The sequence below is a fragment of the Xiphias gladius genome, chromosome 14 (assembly GCF_016859285.1).
Source record: "Xiphias gladius isolate SHS-SW01 ecotype Sanya breed wild chromosome 14, ASM1685928v1, whole genome shotgun sequence".
Lineage (NCBI taxonomy): Eukaryota > Metazoa > Chordata > Actinopteri > Istiophoriformes > Xiphiidae > Xiphias > Xiphias gladius.
Window position 1 is genome coordinate 2,241,710 of NC_053413.1, and position 19,504 is coordinate 2,261,213.

General features: G+C 39.6%; 1 pseudogene; it reads right to left on the minus strand.

Moving 5' to 3' along the window:
• Nucleotides 1-1,052: 1,052 nt before the first annotated feature.
• LOC120798909 lies at nt 1,053-17,605 on the minus strand (annotated as a pseudogene).
• Nucleotides 17,606-19,504: the final 1,899 nt, after the last annotated feature.

The window sequence follows — 19,504 nt, forward strand, 5'->3', positions numbered from 1 at the left end:
CCCTGGGCCTCTGCTGCCCAACGATCCAACACTCCTGCTGCCCAGGGCCATGATTGACGCACCCAGCCAGGCTCCCAGCTGGACCATGACTTGGCTGTCCCTGCCAATTTCCTGTTTGTTAATGTCTTGGGGGGCCAAGCTGATGTCCTGTCATGGGTCATGGCCAACGTCGCATCTGTTCCTGGGTCAGCCGTCCCGGCTGATGTCTTGTCTGTTCCTGAGCCTTTTCCTGAGCCTGTTCCTCAGCTGGCTGACCCAGCCAACATTTTGTCTGTTCTTGTGTCAACTGAGGCCAAGCCAGTTCCTGAGACGACCAGCACCAAGTCTGTTCCCGAGCCTGTTCCTGAGCCGGCCAACGTCAACCCTGTTCTTGGTTCCCAGTCGGTTGTCCGGCCGACACCAGTTCCTGGTCTCCAGCTGCCCGCCTCCCACCCTGCACCCTACCTTGACCTGCAGCTGCCCACCTTCTGCCCTTCACCTTGCCTCAACCTGCAGCTGTATCTTCTGACTTTCTTGACCTCCAGTCTCTTAGTCAGTCTCGAGTGGCCTTGCCTACCTTGCCAACGTCAAAGTCATCCTTACAAGAGGCTCTGTCTGTATGGTCATCCTCCAGCTTTTCCTCCTGAGGGGACTCGCTTTCGCCGTCATCCTCCTGCCCTGCTCTGTTGATGTTTTTGCTCATGCTCCTGTTCATGTTCCCGTTTTTCCCCATGTTCCTGTTACAAGCATGTGTTTCTCCTGTGTCTCAGCCTACCTGTGTTCCTGCTTGTCCACCCATCTGACTGTAAGCCTGTTTTCGCCTTATTAAAATATTCACTGAATCTGCCTGCCTGTGCGTCTGCATTTGGGTCCTTTCCCTGTGTACTTGGCTTCAGCCGTAATAGCTGCTGCCAATCTTGGCCAGGTCTCTCTTGAAAAAGAAGTTATTAATATTAATACGACTTCCTGGTTAAATAAAGGTGAAATAAAAATAAATTGCTACCTTCTGATACAGTGTCAGCAAGATTTGGGACAGTGGGTGCCAGGGCCTCTGTAATTTGATGTTGAATACCTCAGTTTGGATAGATACCTTCACCTGCAGTCTTCACGACAGCTACATTAGTGGCTTTTTCGGAGGACTGTCCTTCCCTCTGCTGTGCACCTAAAGTACAGACAAAAAAACACGATAACAACTTTCTTAATTCAAATTTTGAATCTTGATTACAAATTTGTAATACAATTTGTCAGCCTTTATTTTTAATGACTTATATTTTCAATGCTTATAGGAAATGATTGATCAGAAATGGACATAGTAGCATTATTGGCATCTAAATATCAACTGCCAATTCAAAGTGTAAAATGATCAAATAAAAAGCTTCTGTGTGATGTCAATTTAATATAATTTTGTTATTTTTAAACAAGTGAGCTTTTATCTCTGTGTCAAATGTCAATGGCAGACTTCTCAGAATAGAAGTTTTACTTGATTCAAGCAACACCAAAAACCGAGTTGTGGCAAATGTCATTCAAAATGTATTACAATTACAAGAAGAAAAATACTGTTTCCACACATGACCTGTAATATCTCTTCCACTGACTTTGTCTGAATGTTGATGGCATTCAGACGAATGCTGTTGATTTGAAGACATTAAACCATGACACAAAGGTGAAGATTTGGTCATATTATTTGAGTCATACAATAATGTGTACTGTCAGAAGCATCATTGGGGTCATCAGGTGGGCACCTTCCTTCAGAGGTTTTTTCGACGATAGGAACAGAACACCTCCAGAGTGCTCATCAGCAGCACCTGGTGTCCTAGGTGCCCCCCCACACCTTTTTAGACCTTCTTACCCTGAGGCCATTGATGTTATCTTGGGGCCCAGGTGGTGTCTTTCCTCTTTATCCAGAGCTACTAACTTGGCTGTTCGGCGGCACTGAAGAGAGCTTTGATGGATTGACATTGGGGTTGGCCTCAGATTACCATACCCTTAAGCAGCCCAGTGGTTGACTTGCCTCTGCAGCCGACGTCAACTTGGCAAACCTTATCATTCCATCCATGTTGTTCAGCTGCCCTCTTGGTGTACTTAAGGGACTTGCTTTCGTAAGCCTCTTCCAGTGCATCCTCCCAGGGCACAGTAAGCTCTATGATGTACACGTTGCGAAGTGAGGAGGACCAAAGCACAAGGTCTGGTCTGAGGTTTGTAGTGGCAGTCTCAGGTGGAAAGTATAGCCTCTTATTCAGGTCCACCAATAAACTCCAGTGTCATGCCTCTCCTAGTTGCCTGGTGGTTGGTTTCATTGGACAGACCTTGGTTTGTTTTGCACCTTCGTGGAGAAACTAGCTTTCGAGTGCAGAAAGGAGTGGTTGAGGAGGTAAAGCATTTTATTCTGCTACATCTGACTGATATGTTTAGGCAAAAAAGTAACTTATGTAGTATGAGAATAACAAATAATTGGTTTTCCTGCATTGCTGGAGAAAAAATAATCAATGCAGTATCAGTGAACTAATATAAGTCACAGGGATGATAGAAATAGAATTGAATTACTGAATAGTTCCATGAGCATGAAAAAGAAGTAAACATGAAAAAGAGTAAACCATTACCAAGGGCTGTCAGTCACTAGAGCCACATTCAACTAAACACTTATAGGATTTTCTGGAGGGGTGCCTTAGAACATATGTTCCACTATAATCATGAAAATGCCATCTGAGGAACAGTGTTGGATCCCTGACAAAGTGCTAAAGAAACATACAGAATCTATAATAAAATGCAATAAAGCTGTATTATTTTTTAATTACCTGATTTTTCACACTTTGTGTAGGGACAATTGGCATACAGAAACACAACTGCCACTGTTAATATCACTTACTTATTTCAAATGAAATCTGCTCAGCATCTTTGCAAAATGACTTCTAATTTGTTCCTTCCATAAAAGGATAACTTCTTGAGGGTAAGGCTGTTGAGCAGTCCAGCAATTTTTATGGTCATGCTTTGAATCACCAGGGACTGGTGGGGAAGCCTTCCAGTGACTCCGGCCTCCTCTGAAACACATGGGTGCACACATGCATGCACAAGTTAATCAATTTTACACAGTTTGACAATTCTGACTTTTCCTCCTGTTGATAGCCAGTGTACAGGCTGTAAACTTGTCATTTTGTTAAGGTGTCATAATCTTATGGTTGATGTGCACATCAGATAAATAAATAATGTATCGATAATAATGCTACTGATACATGGAGGCATATTAAGTTATCAAGATATAAGTCTAAGCCATTTCTCTATATTTGTCTAAAAAAGAAAATATGAAAGTATGACAAAAAATATGTTTACTATATTTATGGTTGAATGGATCCTGCAGTTTATTAATCAGTATATCAACTTGATCTTTGGTACTGGGAGTCACGGCTGAGAAGCTGTATCTTTGTACTATTATGGGCCTGAGTCCAAAGTTCTCAATTTTCATATAACCAATATCACCTTTGAAACAGTGTAAAGTTGTTCAATGTGTCCGTTGAGTCAAGGAAGTCAGTGGCTCCTTTGCTGCTCAGTTCATACTCCTTTAAGATGGACTTGTGGCAGTCAGTTGACAAAATGGCAGTTTCCAGACCCAAAGCCTCAAGCTTGGACACCTTCACAATACTTTGGTAAACAAAATCCACAAAAATAGTAAATAATGGATTTTACACAAAATAAATAAAACCTACGTTTAGAAAAACCAACATACACTGAAGAAACGGGGCTAGGCAATCTCTGTGAAAACAGTGTTGTCACAGGTAAAGATATTCAGGTAAAGCTGAAGGAGATTACATTAAATATACATAGTTGTGTTTACATGAAATCTAATTTTCCACTAATAATTCAACTCATAACCATATCTGACTACCAATGCATCAACTGACCACCTTGATCTGAATAGACTAGCCTTTGACAATCTCTTCAATGTGAGAATATTTGATGCTGATAGCCAGACTACACACTACAAGTGATCTTACTGTGCTTTTTCTCATGTAGGGTAAGCATACTTTTGGATTACATGTTTTGAGTATGCAAATCATCTGATGATTTAATTTAGAACACCCTACGTGTTAAAAAAAATCAGATGGAATATTTATTTGGGATTAATTCATTTGAAAAGATGACAGAATCTAAATATAAACACTCCAATTGTCTGTCACAATATTGTGCTCACATCACAACTGCTGTCAATCAGCTATATACATCTAATACTATGATGCCACTAATGTCTAGCAAATGAAACGTCTTTCCAAATGTCTAACTTCAGCTTTCAGATGCTCTTTAATTAGTACTCATCTCAGGACTAAGGTCCTCTGCCTGCCCTTGTGCCCTCAGTGCTACTGCCTCTTGAAAGTATTTTTGCCTTTCCTCTTTCCCTAATGTGGACCACCTGCTGTTAATATTGTTCACTGTGCCTGAGAAAAAAATAGATGCACAGAAAACTTAACACTTTAGAGTCTGTATCTCTTTTTTTAAGTAAAGTCATACAAAGACAATTTGTCCAACACAGTGATTACCACTTGGAGTGTTAAATCCATTTCTCTGTAACAACTCTGTAAAAACAACATAACATGTAAAGTAAATTACCTGATTCTTTTTAACAGACACAGCAGTCTTACATTGATGAATGTAACTTCAGTGTATGAAGAACTTGCCAAATACTATCTTGAAAAGTTTCACAACCCTTTTGAACCCCTGATGTAAACAGGGTTACTATGTACAACAACAACAAACCTTTTAATATAACAATTAAAAGCCCCCATTAAATATTGTCTCTCACATTTGTTTATGAGAATGTCCCTACAAAAAAGATTCCATGGCGACAGCTCTCGTGTGTGTGAATTTTTGAATTTGTGGTTCAGCAGAAGCTTTAAAGGACCTTTTGTAGTTTCCGATCCAGTTCCAAAAGAACACAACCAGGGATTGGAGCTGTTTTGGGAGATGAAAAAAGTCAGGTAAAGAGCTATTACAAGCAGGCAAGCAGGCAGGCAGGCAGGCAGGCAGGCAGACAGCCAGGCAGACAGACAGACAGGCAGGCAAGCAGATGGACCTGTGTGGGTTTTATTTTTCAAGTTCAAGGTTGAGGAAAGAGTTGAAAGTTTATGTTAACCTACATCATTGCTCACTTACAAAAATACAACAGAGCCACCACAGCCCTGATATCACCATATACGTAAACAAGCTACAGTATATCTAATAATTTGGCAGTGTCCATCTTTTGCATTAATGTAAATGTCATTGTAAGCTTCTAGCATACACTCACAGGTGGCAGGTATGCTAGTAGAGGAGCAGTCCGATTAAACTTAGACCCTAAGGTTCCTTATGTGGGATCAAATGCAGCCAAGCTTTGTTCAAACCCACAGAACTTTTACATTGTAGTCAAGCTCCCAAGGTTTTCAAAGATACCAAACATCTCAGGCTGAATTACATGGGAATGTGTATAAAATGATGCTCAAGACATCTGGCCTTTTCCATTTGATATAGCCTAATGCTACCAGTACAGCCATAAAAAAGGCATCTTGGGTTTGAATGTTTCACTCAATATGAGTACAATATAGCTTCAGTGACACATTGAAAGGAGCAGATATAGAATAGCAATTGCAATGATTTACAGGCAACCGCAAATATTTATTTAACACAGATGATGTTGGAGCTCAAGTATTAACATGATTTCAAATCATATCAAACTGAATTATATGCAAATTCACAATGAAGCAAAAAGTAATCTTAACCACAAGTGAGCATTGTCAGCAAGACACTATAATAAGCTCAGTCAAATGACGATAAAAAATCTAATAAATCAAAGTTTTTTGAACTAGAAAACATTAATCACCACCCATTGTGTGATATTGTTGAGCCACGAAATTCATGTGTCCATCACGACAAAGGATCCTAATTGACTTTCCAGTGACCTTTTTTCCGTGGTGCTAGCATGTAATTTTAACCGATTCAATGCCACCACCACATAATGTAGTGTTAAGAGGTCTCAGGCATTCCACGTATTTCTATGAGATCAGGTTGTCTGTACAAAGGGTAGGAACATGGAATGGGGGCACAATGTTGTTCCAGTAATTAACTGGCAGTGGAGGTAGTCACAAAGCCGAATCAGTGTAAGAGGGAGAGCTAGCATTGCTGGACAGGCGCTGAAACTGTTGTGTTAAACATCATGCCTCTGAGTCCATAACGCTGGCATGCTATCTAAAATCACACATGGATGCGGCATTATGCCAGTTTTGTTTGGTTCAGTGTAAACAAGCAAAACTGGGATAATGAAGGGTCTTCTTAATAGCAATATAGTGGGATCTCCATTTCAAGGATTCTTTTGTTACTCCTGAACAATATGGTTCGTGGTTGGGTTTTTTCAATTTGAAACTTTACACATAACTCTGGAGTGTTATCGTCACCTGTTCTCCCTCTTGTGATATGTGAAGCACATATCACAAGACCATGGAATGATTTTTATTTTATGAGAACTTGTTTTCAAGCCTGATCAACTATGAAACAATGAAGGGAGGTAAGAACTTGCTTAATATAATAAAACTTCTTGAGATTCTGCTATTTTCACCATGTTGGTTTTTGCTAAATTAGTATAAAACAAAGAAGGTAATGTTTTCAGGCTTATCAATTTTACCTGCTGTTGGCAAAATATATGGTTTATTTAATAAGCTATACCCATAAATATTAACACTGGGAGTTGGACATTACAAAATAAAACAAAGCTGTTGTCTGGTAATGGTGAACTTTCTGTAGCATTGTGCTTAGGACTGATCCTGGCCTGCAGTGCACCTTTGTTGAAACATTTATATAACTAGGATATGCCTGTGTCCTAAGGTGCCACACCCATGCCCTGGGTGACATGCTGGGCCCTCAGGTTACCCTAAGTACCCTCCGAATCAGCCAAATAGCTACACTGGCCAGCTCTGCGATGAGGTGATGTGTTTGTGACCTGTTTTATCCTATATGCTTTCTAACTGGCTTGGCAGATTAATTGGAAAACTTTACTCTAGCATACTAAGTCTGTGAATTATTTCTCAATTGACGGCCTAGTTTATTTACCTTGACAGTTTCAGATGCAGCAGAGACTGTTGTGTATGAGATTACTGTGTTCCACATACTCAAGCAACAAAACAACAAGGTAGCCAAGAAAACCAGAACTCAGTTCATAGGAAGAGAGAAAACCACATTATAGATTTGGAATGGATGATCACATCTGTAAGTAACAATTTAAGCACACGGAATCGGGAAACTGGGATACAGTGGCCTATCCCACAGCAGAGATGCTGTTTGAAAAAAAGGCTGACCGGCAACACAGGAAATCATGGCACTTCCACAAAGGAAAATACAGTATGTGTATTGCTTGTAGTCACAATCATCAAGTAATGCTGACATCTGAGCAAAGTTAGTTACAAGATTGTGTGTTAATAGAAAGGATTGCAATGCTGGATGCTTAGCAGGTTTCTATTGTGCATCTACACTCACAGAGCACATTATTAGGAACTCCTGCTTACCTGCTTATTAATGCAATTATCCAATCAGCCAATCATGTGGCAGCAGTGCAATGCATGAAATCAGGCAGATACAGGTCAATCAAACATCAGAATGGGAAAAAAATTTGATTTCAGTGACTTTGACTGTGGCTTTATTGTTGGTGCCAGACAGGCTGGTTTGAGTATTTCTGAAACTGCTGATCTCACAATGGTCTCTAGAGTTTGCTCAGAATGGTTCCAAAAACACCAAAACTTCCAGTGAGCAGCGGTTCTTTGGACAGAAATGGCTGTTGATAGGAGAATGGCCAGACTGGCTGGAGCTGACAGAAAGGCTACGGTAAATTAGATAACAACTGCGGTGAGCAGAAAAACATCTCAGACGGCACAACACATTGAACATTGAGGAAGATGGGCTACAACAGCAGAAGACCACATCAAGTTCCACTCCTGTCAGTCAAGAACAAAAATCTGAGGCTGCAGTGGGCACAACCTCACCAAAACTGGTAAAGCTGGATTTCTGCTGAGGCACGCAGAATTTGGGATCAACAGCATGGACCATGGACTAAAACTTGGGCCCCTTTAATACCAATCAATCACGGTTTGAATGTCACAACCTACTTAATAATGTTGCTGACCATGTGCATCCCTTTATGGCCATAATTTACCCATCCTCTAATGGCTACTGCAACAATAATAATGCACCATGCCACAAAGCAAAAGGCGTCTTAAACTGGTTTCATGAACATGACAATGAGTTTAGTATAATTCAATGGCCTCCCCAGTCACCAGATCTGAATCCAATAGAAGACCTTTGGGATGTGGTAGAATGGGAGATTTGCAGAATGAATGTGCAGCTGACATATCTGCAGAAATTATATAAAAATGTCAACATGGACCAGAATCTCAAAGCAATGTTTCCAACAACCTGTGGAATCTGACTGAGAGTCTCTGCTCATTGTAAAGTATTGTTTCAATTCAGGTAGATCTTTTATGCTTTCCTTCTCTTTCTCTACTTTCCCTTTCTGCTTAATACCTTCATATTTCAACATTGCGATCTCAGTATTATGAGCAAGTTACCATAAAAAGATTTATTTGGAGGCTCTTGCTCATAATCACTGTCTGCCCACTCTCACCCACATGCTTCCTCACTCCCGTTGGTACACACCTGCTACTTCTCTTCCTCTTTCCATCTTGCACCATTTCAATAATAAATGGTCATGATTGTTGTTGATACTGTAGTACTATCCGAAGACATCCTCTGCCAACGAAGTACTCTAATTACCTTCATTACATTGTTATTTCATCTGCGTTTTAGCTATAGTTGTGATACAATTACAACTAAAATTTAACCACTAATAACTTTCCTAAATTATCTGTTTATTTTGATCATTTTAATTATTCATTCAAATTCCCAAATTTATGGTTAATCATGTATGCGACTGATTTCAATGAGACTGATTTGTGTACCCCATTTGCACCTACAAATTTCACTGGTGGACTATTTTTGTTTATTCGCAACAAACATCCAATGAAATGTACCAACTGTACAGAAGTTAGCTGTAAGCTAGCTAGCCACAGATGCACCGGCCATGTGTGCGGGAATGTGTCTGGGTGTTTGTGTTCAGCACAGCCTCTGACTAAACTCAGAACTCAGCAGAAAGTCTGGTTATTTCCCTCCAGCCTTCATGAGGGTATACACCTCTATTTTTCAATCAAGTTCAAGCATTTTCAAGTTGTGCAGTTGTGGCTTTGAGTCATGTTACACTGCTCCAGCTGAATTTGCGTTTAATCGTGTCTTTCCATTGACTTGTGAGGTGTATGGTCATGTATGTAGAATTTAAACCATGTGTGAAAATACAGGTATGGCTCAGAGGCCATAGGTCAAAGGTCCTCAGAAGGGGTCTTGCAGCTCGCAAAGGAAGGTAATGCTTTGTAACTAAAACCATATGTGAGTGACAGTTTTTAGGAAAACAACTGTCCTATTTAAGAGTCGGTGACCAAGGCTGAATTTCAGAGTGGTTCATCGGCTTCACACCCTCTCACAAGCAGATCTGCAGATGCTTGACTTGACGCTATTCTTCTTTGTAATAAACCTTTATATGCAATCAAGACGGTGTCAGCGGAGTCTCCTTCATCCTCTTCACATCATCAACACCATCAAATAAACTACATTTGTATGCACTGCCTATAAAATTTGCTTCACATTCTAACTGATCACATAGTTATCAAGGATGCTGGGGTGAGTGAGGTGGGTGCATAGTCGGACTACAACACTGGATACTTCAGTTCACATCCTGCAACCTACTAACAGTCAACCTTGTTGGCAGGAGACCCTAACCTTAACCAACTAGTTTTAGTTGTCTAAAGTTGACCAAACTTTAACCCTAGAGATGCCTGACCAGAAAATGCTCATAAGAATCATTTTTAGTATGTCAAATCGGTCATTTTGTAAGCCACTGAAAACTTATTTTGACCTTCACATAGTAGTTGTACTTTTTGGCTAGTGCAAGTCACACACTGTGTTGCTTCTGAGTAAGAGGCAGGGCAACAACTGAACCTGGCTGAGTTCAGACAGACATCATCCCTGTGTGAAAACCTCATTCATTTGAATGAAGCCTTTGGACACAGCAGGGGTGCCAACACAGTGGGCTCCACCAAAAAAACACATTTGTCTGAAAAAAAGTTGAATCAGGCTCAATATTTGCCACCAGGCAATGTCATCCAGGAACACACTGCACTGGCCAATCAAATATGTGTGAGCACACATTCCTGGTAGATTCTACTGTTGACTTCAGTTGAGAAACCTTGGGCCCTATTTTAATCATGCAATTACAACAGCAACTGCAGTAGATCTTGGGTGTGCTGACCATGTGGGCATGACCAAGGTGCACCATCTATTTGGGTTCATGTAGGTGAAGCTGCACAAAGTGCAAAACAGCTGAGTAAAAGTGGTGATTAGTAAATACAATATCAGCCAGTCACATGACCGGTCTCATCACTCTGAAACAGCTGGGTTAATTATAGGGAAGCATGACAACAACAGCTCAAAACATGGAAAGACGCCTCTTCAAGAAATCATGTTGTTGTCTGGATGGTGCAGAGTGGCACAAACATGAACATACAGCACCACAAATCTGCAGACACAGGCAGATGGTGTGGGTTTTTAGTTACTGTGTACAATGATGATAAAAATAAATATTAAACAATGTTAATGAAACAGCTCATAAGATTACATCAATCAATGCTATTTCAGTTTTAATTCTAGTGTATCTCAGCTCATAAATGGTCACATCATATCTCAAAATGTCACACAGCAGCGTTTGTAATGTTATGCATTTCAACAATAAACATTATTTTTTTTATTGCTGTGCATTTACTCCAAGTACTAAGTTTGCTGTTGTTGATTAAATCATCAGACTGGCCTCCAAGTGGCATTGTGCCAGAAGCAGACATGGTTCTTAGATGCTTATTCTCAGTGCAACATCTTAGACACATTTACCACCGAACTACCTTCTACTCTCTGCGCTGCCTCATTTGAATTAACCCCCCACCTGTTTGCACCTCTCCTCCCACCAGTTCAGCATGCACTCTATGCTTGGTACCAAAATACCACACAGATGAGCAAAGAAAATTTCAAGGTCAGGAAAATACTTAACATTCACAGCACTGCTTGTGCTGGTCATTGCACTGTCATGAAAAATAGGGCATGCTGTCTTATAGTATGTGAGTAACTGTAACTGTTTTGCAGTGTTTTGGCATCTCATCAGCCCCCTAAAAGGTATTTCATTGTCTCACCAGTACATAAAACAAAATGCTTTCACATACTTGCATTTTTTTTAACCCATAGCTGTTTTCTTTTTGAACAATGACTTAAAACTGCTCTAATCTATATTTTTATATCAACAATGGAACAAATGTGAAAGGAGTCACTCATAATGATAAACCCAGAGAAAATTATGCCCTGACTCTGCAGTTCCTCTCTCCTCTACTGAGCAATTTAATTTCTTTCATCTAATAAAGGTTTAAGGTAAATTAACAGGTAGGCTGTCAAATAGAAAGCAGTGGCCCTTTAACATTTTGGTCCCTGGCCCTCAGAGAGTCTGTACAGAATCCTCTTCAGTCAGCTGTCAAGACTGATGGGTTTGTCTGCTGTCCTGTATCCTGACTGGATCACACACTTCACTTCCATTTTGTGTGTGTGTGTGTGTGTGTGTGTGTGTGTGTGTGTGTGTGTGTGTGTGTGTGTGTGTGTGTGTGTGTGTGTGTGTGTGTGTGTGTGTGTGTGTGTGTGTGTGTGTGTGTGTGTATGTGCTCCAGTGTGCCAAACTCATACTGTGCTCTCTGGCATAGTTGCCATGGTGAATTTCTGACCAGCCAATCAAAGCTTTGTCTGAATTCTGCATGCAAACATGTACACACAAAGTATCATGGACCACATACCATATAAAGACACACACTAAACACACAGATATTGCATTTCTGCTCAGAAATGTGCAATAAAGCACTTGTCTCTCACAACTCTCTATCCGCTACCCATCCCCAGTATGTTTGGTCTCTTTGCTCTCATCATGTCATTGCCATGGTAACTCAACTGAGATTGCAGATTTGCAGCGGCACTGAGGAGAGTAGGTAACGACTGATTTTATATCAGCAAACCAGCCAGCAATTACGTGAAGATTCCCAGATCTCCATATCTCCACCCTGTCTCTTCCTTTCAGACTCTGTCTTTTCTTGAGACTCTGTATTCAGGTCATCAGTTATAAGACTTTCTTGTTGATCAGAAAGTCTGTCTCCCTCCCCTTCTAGTCCCTTTTATCCTCGTATACTTCCATATCCCTACAAAAACCCTGATGTTGTAGTACTGCTTCCACCCACAATGAGAATAAATATGAGTTTAGCCTCTGTAAACACCCTTGTGTTTCTCCCTCCCTCTAGTGATCAAGAGTGATCCACATTTAAATGACCTTATAATGTTTTAACTAGACCTTATCACTGTCTCTCAATATGCTATTAATAGTTGGAATTGTCGCACATTAACTTCCTTTCCTCTCCACATTAACTTGCTTTCCTCCCCCCCCCCCCTCCTCATCACCATCGTCACAAGATTCAGAGGACGTGTCTGACTGGGCTTCAGAGAACGCATCAACAACCATCATGCATGAAGTCATGAAAAAAAGGCTGACATTACTGTATATTTATCCAGACAGTACTGGGAAAAAAACATTCATAATATCCATCCATGAGCACTATGATGATCATGAATCTAACTGTGTGTTTATTTATAAAAAAAATATTTAAATGAAAGACATTGTAACAGCCTGTTATCAAAGAAGAAAGTGTCCTGTGCTTCTATCAGACATGAGTCTGGTTTGTCATGTGTCTTTGTTGGGACCTACTTTCAAAGTAGCTAGTGTCTTCCTCATTCTCCAGTCGAAGGACAAATAGAGGGTCCTGACTCAGGACCCAGTCCAGATCCTGGAAGAATAGATGTGCCTTCACCTCACTGTCTCTGCACACATAAGAAGTATGACTATCAAGCATTTAGTTTGTACATCTATGCATCTTGGCCCTGGCTTAAGATCTGCACCTGACCCAGTCTCTCCAAACTGCTTCCCTGGCCCCAATAATCTTCCTTTGTTGTACAAACATTTAGTAAATGTGAACTTTCATTCAAAGGTCTCTGGAGCTCTCAGCAGTTATCGGGACCTAGTCTCTCTATGGACAACCTTTTCATTTAGTATTATTCCCATTACATTTAGTGCACTTCTTACCATGATACCCATTTATGCTAAAAAAATAAAAAAAATTAAATAAAAATGAAGAACACTGAGAATATCAGACAAAAAGCAACAAAAGAAGTCCCTGTTCAGGAGATGCAGAGTCACAAGCTGGTAATATACTGTGTGCTACCTCAGTTTAATGTTGCAATAATTCGAACATAACCAAATACAGCAGATAATTGGCACCATAATGAAATACTACGTAAGACAATGATTTTTGTTGGTTGGCTGAAGTAATACCATTCAATAATACTTTTAGAAAACAGCTCTACAGTACTGCTGCACTATCTGTCACCATGGGCAGATTAACAGACTAAGAGGCCTTGAGCAAAAACTGAACTGCTGGGGCCCATTAACCTCCTATTCCTCTCAGTCTCTGTGCAATTTGTACAGTTTTGTTTTTACAGGCAATGGTACCTGGGCTCAGGCTTGTTGTGTGGTCAATCAATTAAACAAAAATTAATTTAGGAATATGCAGTATATAAATCACAAAACAAAAATAAAGAAGTTGTGTATTTTTTACACTGGGGCCCCTTGTTCCCCCTGGGCATAGATTGGTATTCCAGCCTTCTCTGTTACAGGCACAGACCTACATTAATTTTAGTGTTAGACAATGATGAGGTACACGCATCTCAAATTTTGGCTTGCACATAGTCACAGTGATTACATTAAATCAGTGCTCTTAGGTACTGTCTGTGCGGAATCAAACTGGAATTCACTGGCCTATTACTCCACAGGCTTTTATCATAGCAGTTTATGTGTCATACTGTACCATGTGTAAATCATTTGTAAAGCTGCCACTTACCAGTGCTCAGGCGCTTCACATAGTTCTTTTTCAGGAGAAGGGTGATGAGGTCCTAGGCATCAGGTGGCATGGCATCTCCCCCCTGTGAGTTTATCTAGAAAAGAACCAGATATCAGTTATTTGATTAAGTAATTTAAAAATTATCTATGCCACCAAAGGGACAGAAGGGAATGGCAGAATTCCTTTAGAAAAACATCATCAACATAGTGTGAGCCATAGTGTACATAGTGTAAAGATTAATATCTAAAATCTGAAATGAAAGCTACATCTCTTTATGGACAAGTTAAATCATAAAGTGGGAGAATGTTTTTTAATTGTCTTTAAAATACAGAAAGATTCATTTAGAACTGCTAGAATGATAAATGCATAGAACAGTTGCATGTGAGGAGAAGATAATGAATTGAACTAAAGATTCTTACTTTTGACCACCTGATCTGCCAAGCTTTGAATTTCCAAAATCAAAGACACAAGAACAAACATGTAAAAAAAATAAATAAATAAGAAAGAAAAAACTTTAAAAACTGTTTATATCTTCGCTAACTAAAACTGCAAATGTTAGCATGTCTGCCTAACTAGCTATCTACCTACATTTGTAACAGAGCTAACTGTGTTCACTTAAAAGGCCTACAGGATACTTTAAAGGAAGCCCCCATTACAATAGTACCTGCCCACTGAGTTTTAGCTGGTCCTGCATGCTATCAGAGTTTAACGTTAAAGGCTCTGTCCTGCTCTTTACCAGATTTGGTCAAGTTTACACTCCAGCAACTCCAGAAAAACCTGAGATAACGTTAGGGTGCCAAACACATTGGTTAATTATCATCCTAAAAGTCTGTTTCTCTTGTAACATTAAAAGTGAAAATATGGTAAAGTAAAGTGGGTGTTGTACCGGACTGTTGTGGTGAAGGGAGCAATGAGGCAAAGCTTTTGATTTACCAATCGATCTACGTTCCGACCATCAATTATGGTCATGAGCTTTGTGTATTGACCAAAAGAATGAGATCGCAAATACAATTGGCTGAAATGAGTTTCCACCACAGGATGGCTGGGGTAAGCCTTAGAGATAGGATAAAGAATTCTGACCACAGCAGGGAGCTCCTAGTAGAGCCACTGCTCCTTCATGTCGAAAGGAGCCAGTTCAGGTGGTTCAGGCATCTGATTAGGATGCCTTCTGGGCACCTTCCATTGTAGGTCTTCCAGGAATGTCCAACTGGTAGGAGACCCTGGGGTAGACCCAGAGCATGCTGGAGAGATGATATATCTCATCTGGCCTGGGAATGTCATGGGATCCTGTTGCCACTGCGACCTGACTTTGGATAGGCAGCAGAAAATGGATGGATGGATGGATGGATGGATGGATGGAAAGATTTTAGTCGTCGAACATCTTGATCATAAGTTATGGTTTGTAGCCCCTCCTAGATGTCCTGTGTCCACCAAACAGCATCAGAGAAACAATGATTTTTAACGTGAAACTGCTTTATTAGGTGACCATGTGCATCCCTTTATGGCCGTAATTGACCATCTTGTAATGGTTATTTCCAGTGTGATAATGCACCATGTCAAAGCAGAAATCGTCTCAAATTGGTTTCATTAACATGACAAGGACTTTCGTGTACTTCAACGGCATTCCCAGTCACTAGACCTGAGTCCAATAGAACGCCTTTGGGATGTGTGGTAGAATGGGAGATGTGATGCAATCATATCAACATGGACCAGAATCTCAAAAGAATGTTTCCAACATCTTGTGGAATCCATGCCACGAAGAACTGAGGCTGTTTTGAGAGCAAAGGGAGGCCCTAACCAGTATTACTATGCTGTTCCTAAAGTGACTCGTGAGTATATATGATATGTTCTCATACTTAAACCAAAAGGGGAAAAAGAGGAGCAAACTGCTTTAATTTAGATTGGAAATAAAATCCGCCCCTGCTGTCTCTCACCACACACTCACGCAGTGTCGCCACCTGCTTCTTCATGAGAGTGGGTGGATAAGTTAGCTGTCAAACCTGATAGCGTAAGCACTGGTCTTAAAGAGCAGTATTTCTTTAAAAGTAGCTGATGCAGAACTAGAAAAGATTAGCTTTCTTTTTTTTAAATCTTTAAGATTGATTAAAAGGTACAGGAATTGTTTTATGTACAATGTCTATTAATAGTAATGGTTATTGGTCATTCAGGCATGGGTGTGAGTTATGTAAATGTTCATTATAACTTTATTCATACATGACAGGATGAAGATACTTTTTTGATATTTGGTTCCTGGTGGATGAGAGGGAGCAATGTCACTGCTGAGTGCAGCGGTGAGTTGAAAAATAATTATGTAATGCTGGTTACTGTTAGTGTTAACTTTTAACTAGGTAGTTACTGCATTACAACTACTTTCTGGATGTGAGTAAAAGTACAGACACAGATTCTGTAAGGTAACTCTGACCACTTTAAATATGCTATAAATATTTTTTCTCTGCAAACATGGTTTCAGAGGGGCTGTGGCTCAGGTGGTAGAGCAGGTGTCAACTAATCAGAAGGTTGTTGGTTTGATCCCCATTTCCTCCAGTCCGAAGTATCCTTGGGCAAGATACTGAAGTTTTGGAGTATCCTTGGGCAATATACTGAACCCCAAATTGCCCCCGATGTATTATATGTGTGTGAGCGTGTGTGTGTAGAAAGCGTAGAATGTATAGAAAAGAGCGCTGTATGAGTGTGTGTGTGAATAGGTGAATGTGGCAGTAGTTTTTAGCGCTTTGAGGGGTCGATAAGAGTAGAGAGGTGCTATATAAGTGCAGTCCATTTATCATTTACCTTTTCTTGCTGGGAGCGGGTGGTGGTGGTGATGGTTTCTTGCTAAGAGCATCAGCCATTGCTGCGTTTACATGACACAAGGTTAGAATACGCCCCCTGAGCAGATCTACTTCTTCATCCTCTCATGTTGGACTGAGGGCAGACTGGACACTACAGTAACTCACTATCACTACTAAGTAGTATTGCAACACCGGATAGGCCCACTAGCTGGTTAACATCCTCACTTCAGTGGTCGCCAAGAATGATAGAAATAGAAGCAAAACACGAGTTAACACTGGCATTGCTTTCCACGACTGAAGAATCAGTATTTTTATTGAACTTGACTTAAAATGTAAAATGGGTGTATTTCATCACTGGAATAATATGCACTTAAGAAAATCACTGGCACATGTATTTTTGCATCGGCAAGGAAAATATTTGAAACGATTTACAGACTGTAACGTTAGTTTGAGCCATTTTCTCACTCATACATGCCATTAAAGAAAACAGAAAATATACAACTTGTTCTGCCTGTTGATAAAATATTACGGTTGGGTGGGGTCTTTGTCTTTCTCTTAAACAAAGCGTTCTGAAATGCTTCGCTTCAAGTGATCGTGCATAGCTGTTGTACTGGATGTGATAAGCCATTTCCAATTTGCAGAGCTTGGGTCTCTGTCTAAAATACTCCCACACTTGACTAGATGATCCTGTGTGAGGTTTTGTAGCTGCACCTTGTTTTCTGGGGAATCAATGCTTTGACCGGGCGCGGCCATCTTTGCGACGCGCCGTTGTCTGATCGATGATGTCGGACGGACAGACAGCCGGACAGTGATACCTCCATTTATAGTTAGATGATAGTGTAAAACTCATTATAAACACTGAATGCACATACTAGTATAATGCCAACAGTAAGGTGAACAAAATTACAGAATAAAATCAACACCTTTCTGGCACAGTCTGAACATTATAAGGGTTATAACCTTTATAACTGAACATTACAAGGATAGGATTTATTGCAAGGCTGCAGATTTATTTTTCAGTAGAATAGGATTTTTTTTTTTGTGGATATTGAGGGTTTGTGTTATCAAACAGAAAGTTAGATCATAGCAATGATTGAGTCATATTGCAAGAGTTAGATTGCACTGGATTTATGCTATTGCATCTTTCCAGAAATCGTTGTTTTATCTTCTATCATGTTTTTGTGTACTGACTAAATTGATAACATCAGATCACACACTCTGCAAAGCTGCATTCTTACTCATATAACCCATATTTTGTGGCTTATTTTCACTCTAATTTTATTTTAGCCTAAAATCAACATTGTTTTCAACTAATTTTTGGTGACAAAAAAAAAAAAGAATAAAATGTCAAGTGTTTTTCTTGACTAAAACTAGACATACATTTGTATGGCTTTCTTTGACTAAGATGAGACTAAAATGTCCAGAGTTTTAGTTGACTAAAATTGAGTGGTTGACTAAATACAACTAAAACTAACATGGACTTTTGATCTCAGGACAAAGACTAAATCAAAAACTAGTTGACAAAATTAACAATTGTACAAAATAAGACAGACAAACAACTTGATATCAAACTTTTATTTTGTTACAGAGACACCACTGGAAAACAGAAAGGATGTCTGTCATTATCAGTACACTGTCATTTTTGTACATGTTCACAGAGTCAGTCCCAATATAGCAATTCAGTCTATTAGTCACAGAGTTCACTCATCCACACCGCAGTTAGCCATCAACATAGCCCTGCTGTTTTAAATATTATGGCACACTGAAATAATCCTAGTACCGATGAAGGTGTATTTCAGAGTGTTTTTTTTTTTTTTTTAAACATGCCTCAATAACAGTGCTGTTGTTAACACATCTCTCCAGTCTGTGGAAAAAAGGAGCAGACTGTGTTTTCATGTGAAGATTGTGGAATGTTACAGTCACAGAATGGATGAGATGACTCAATTTCAGTAGCTACAGTATTTTTAACATGTGCACATAATTCCATGTAATGTCTTGGATCCCAGTTTAGGGATTGATTTGGTGTCCTGTTAAAACACACAGTGAATTCTTTGTTTGTTGCATGATAATTAGCATTAGCTAGTTGACATGAAAAAACAAAGGAGATAAAACTTAGAAAACAACATTCAAATTGAGATGGACAAGAGAATTTGGGGGTATTTCTGTGTTTTCTCTTAAAGCAGAGAATTACAAGGTTAGCTATCGTAGACACACTATCAAGCAAAATCACTTTTTGGTTTGTTAGCAATTTTACCTGTGAGATTATGAAAACACACCCAATTGATTTTGTTTGATGCATAGTACCACTGTAAAGCTTTTCTGAGTTACTCTTTTAGAATATGTTGTCTAGAAGCCAGAAATCAATGAAATAAAAGTACTGTAAAATGGAAAAGAATATACAGTGTACATGTAAACATTGCCGTTGAGAGTGACCACACAGATACTGAATTTCATAAATATACACTGAATATGCAGCCCTGGTCAAAATTATTGGCACCCCTGAATTTCAAGTACATAAATTTAAATTAACCTATTTTATATAACTAGAGTATTTTAATAAAATGTCCAAGGTTACTGAACAATAGAAAAAAATAAAATGAAACTTAATATAATGCAAGTTTTGTTTTTGTGTTTTTGTTTGTATTTACAAAC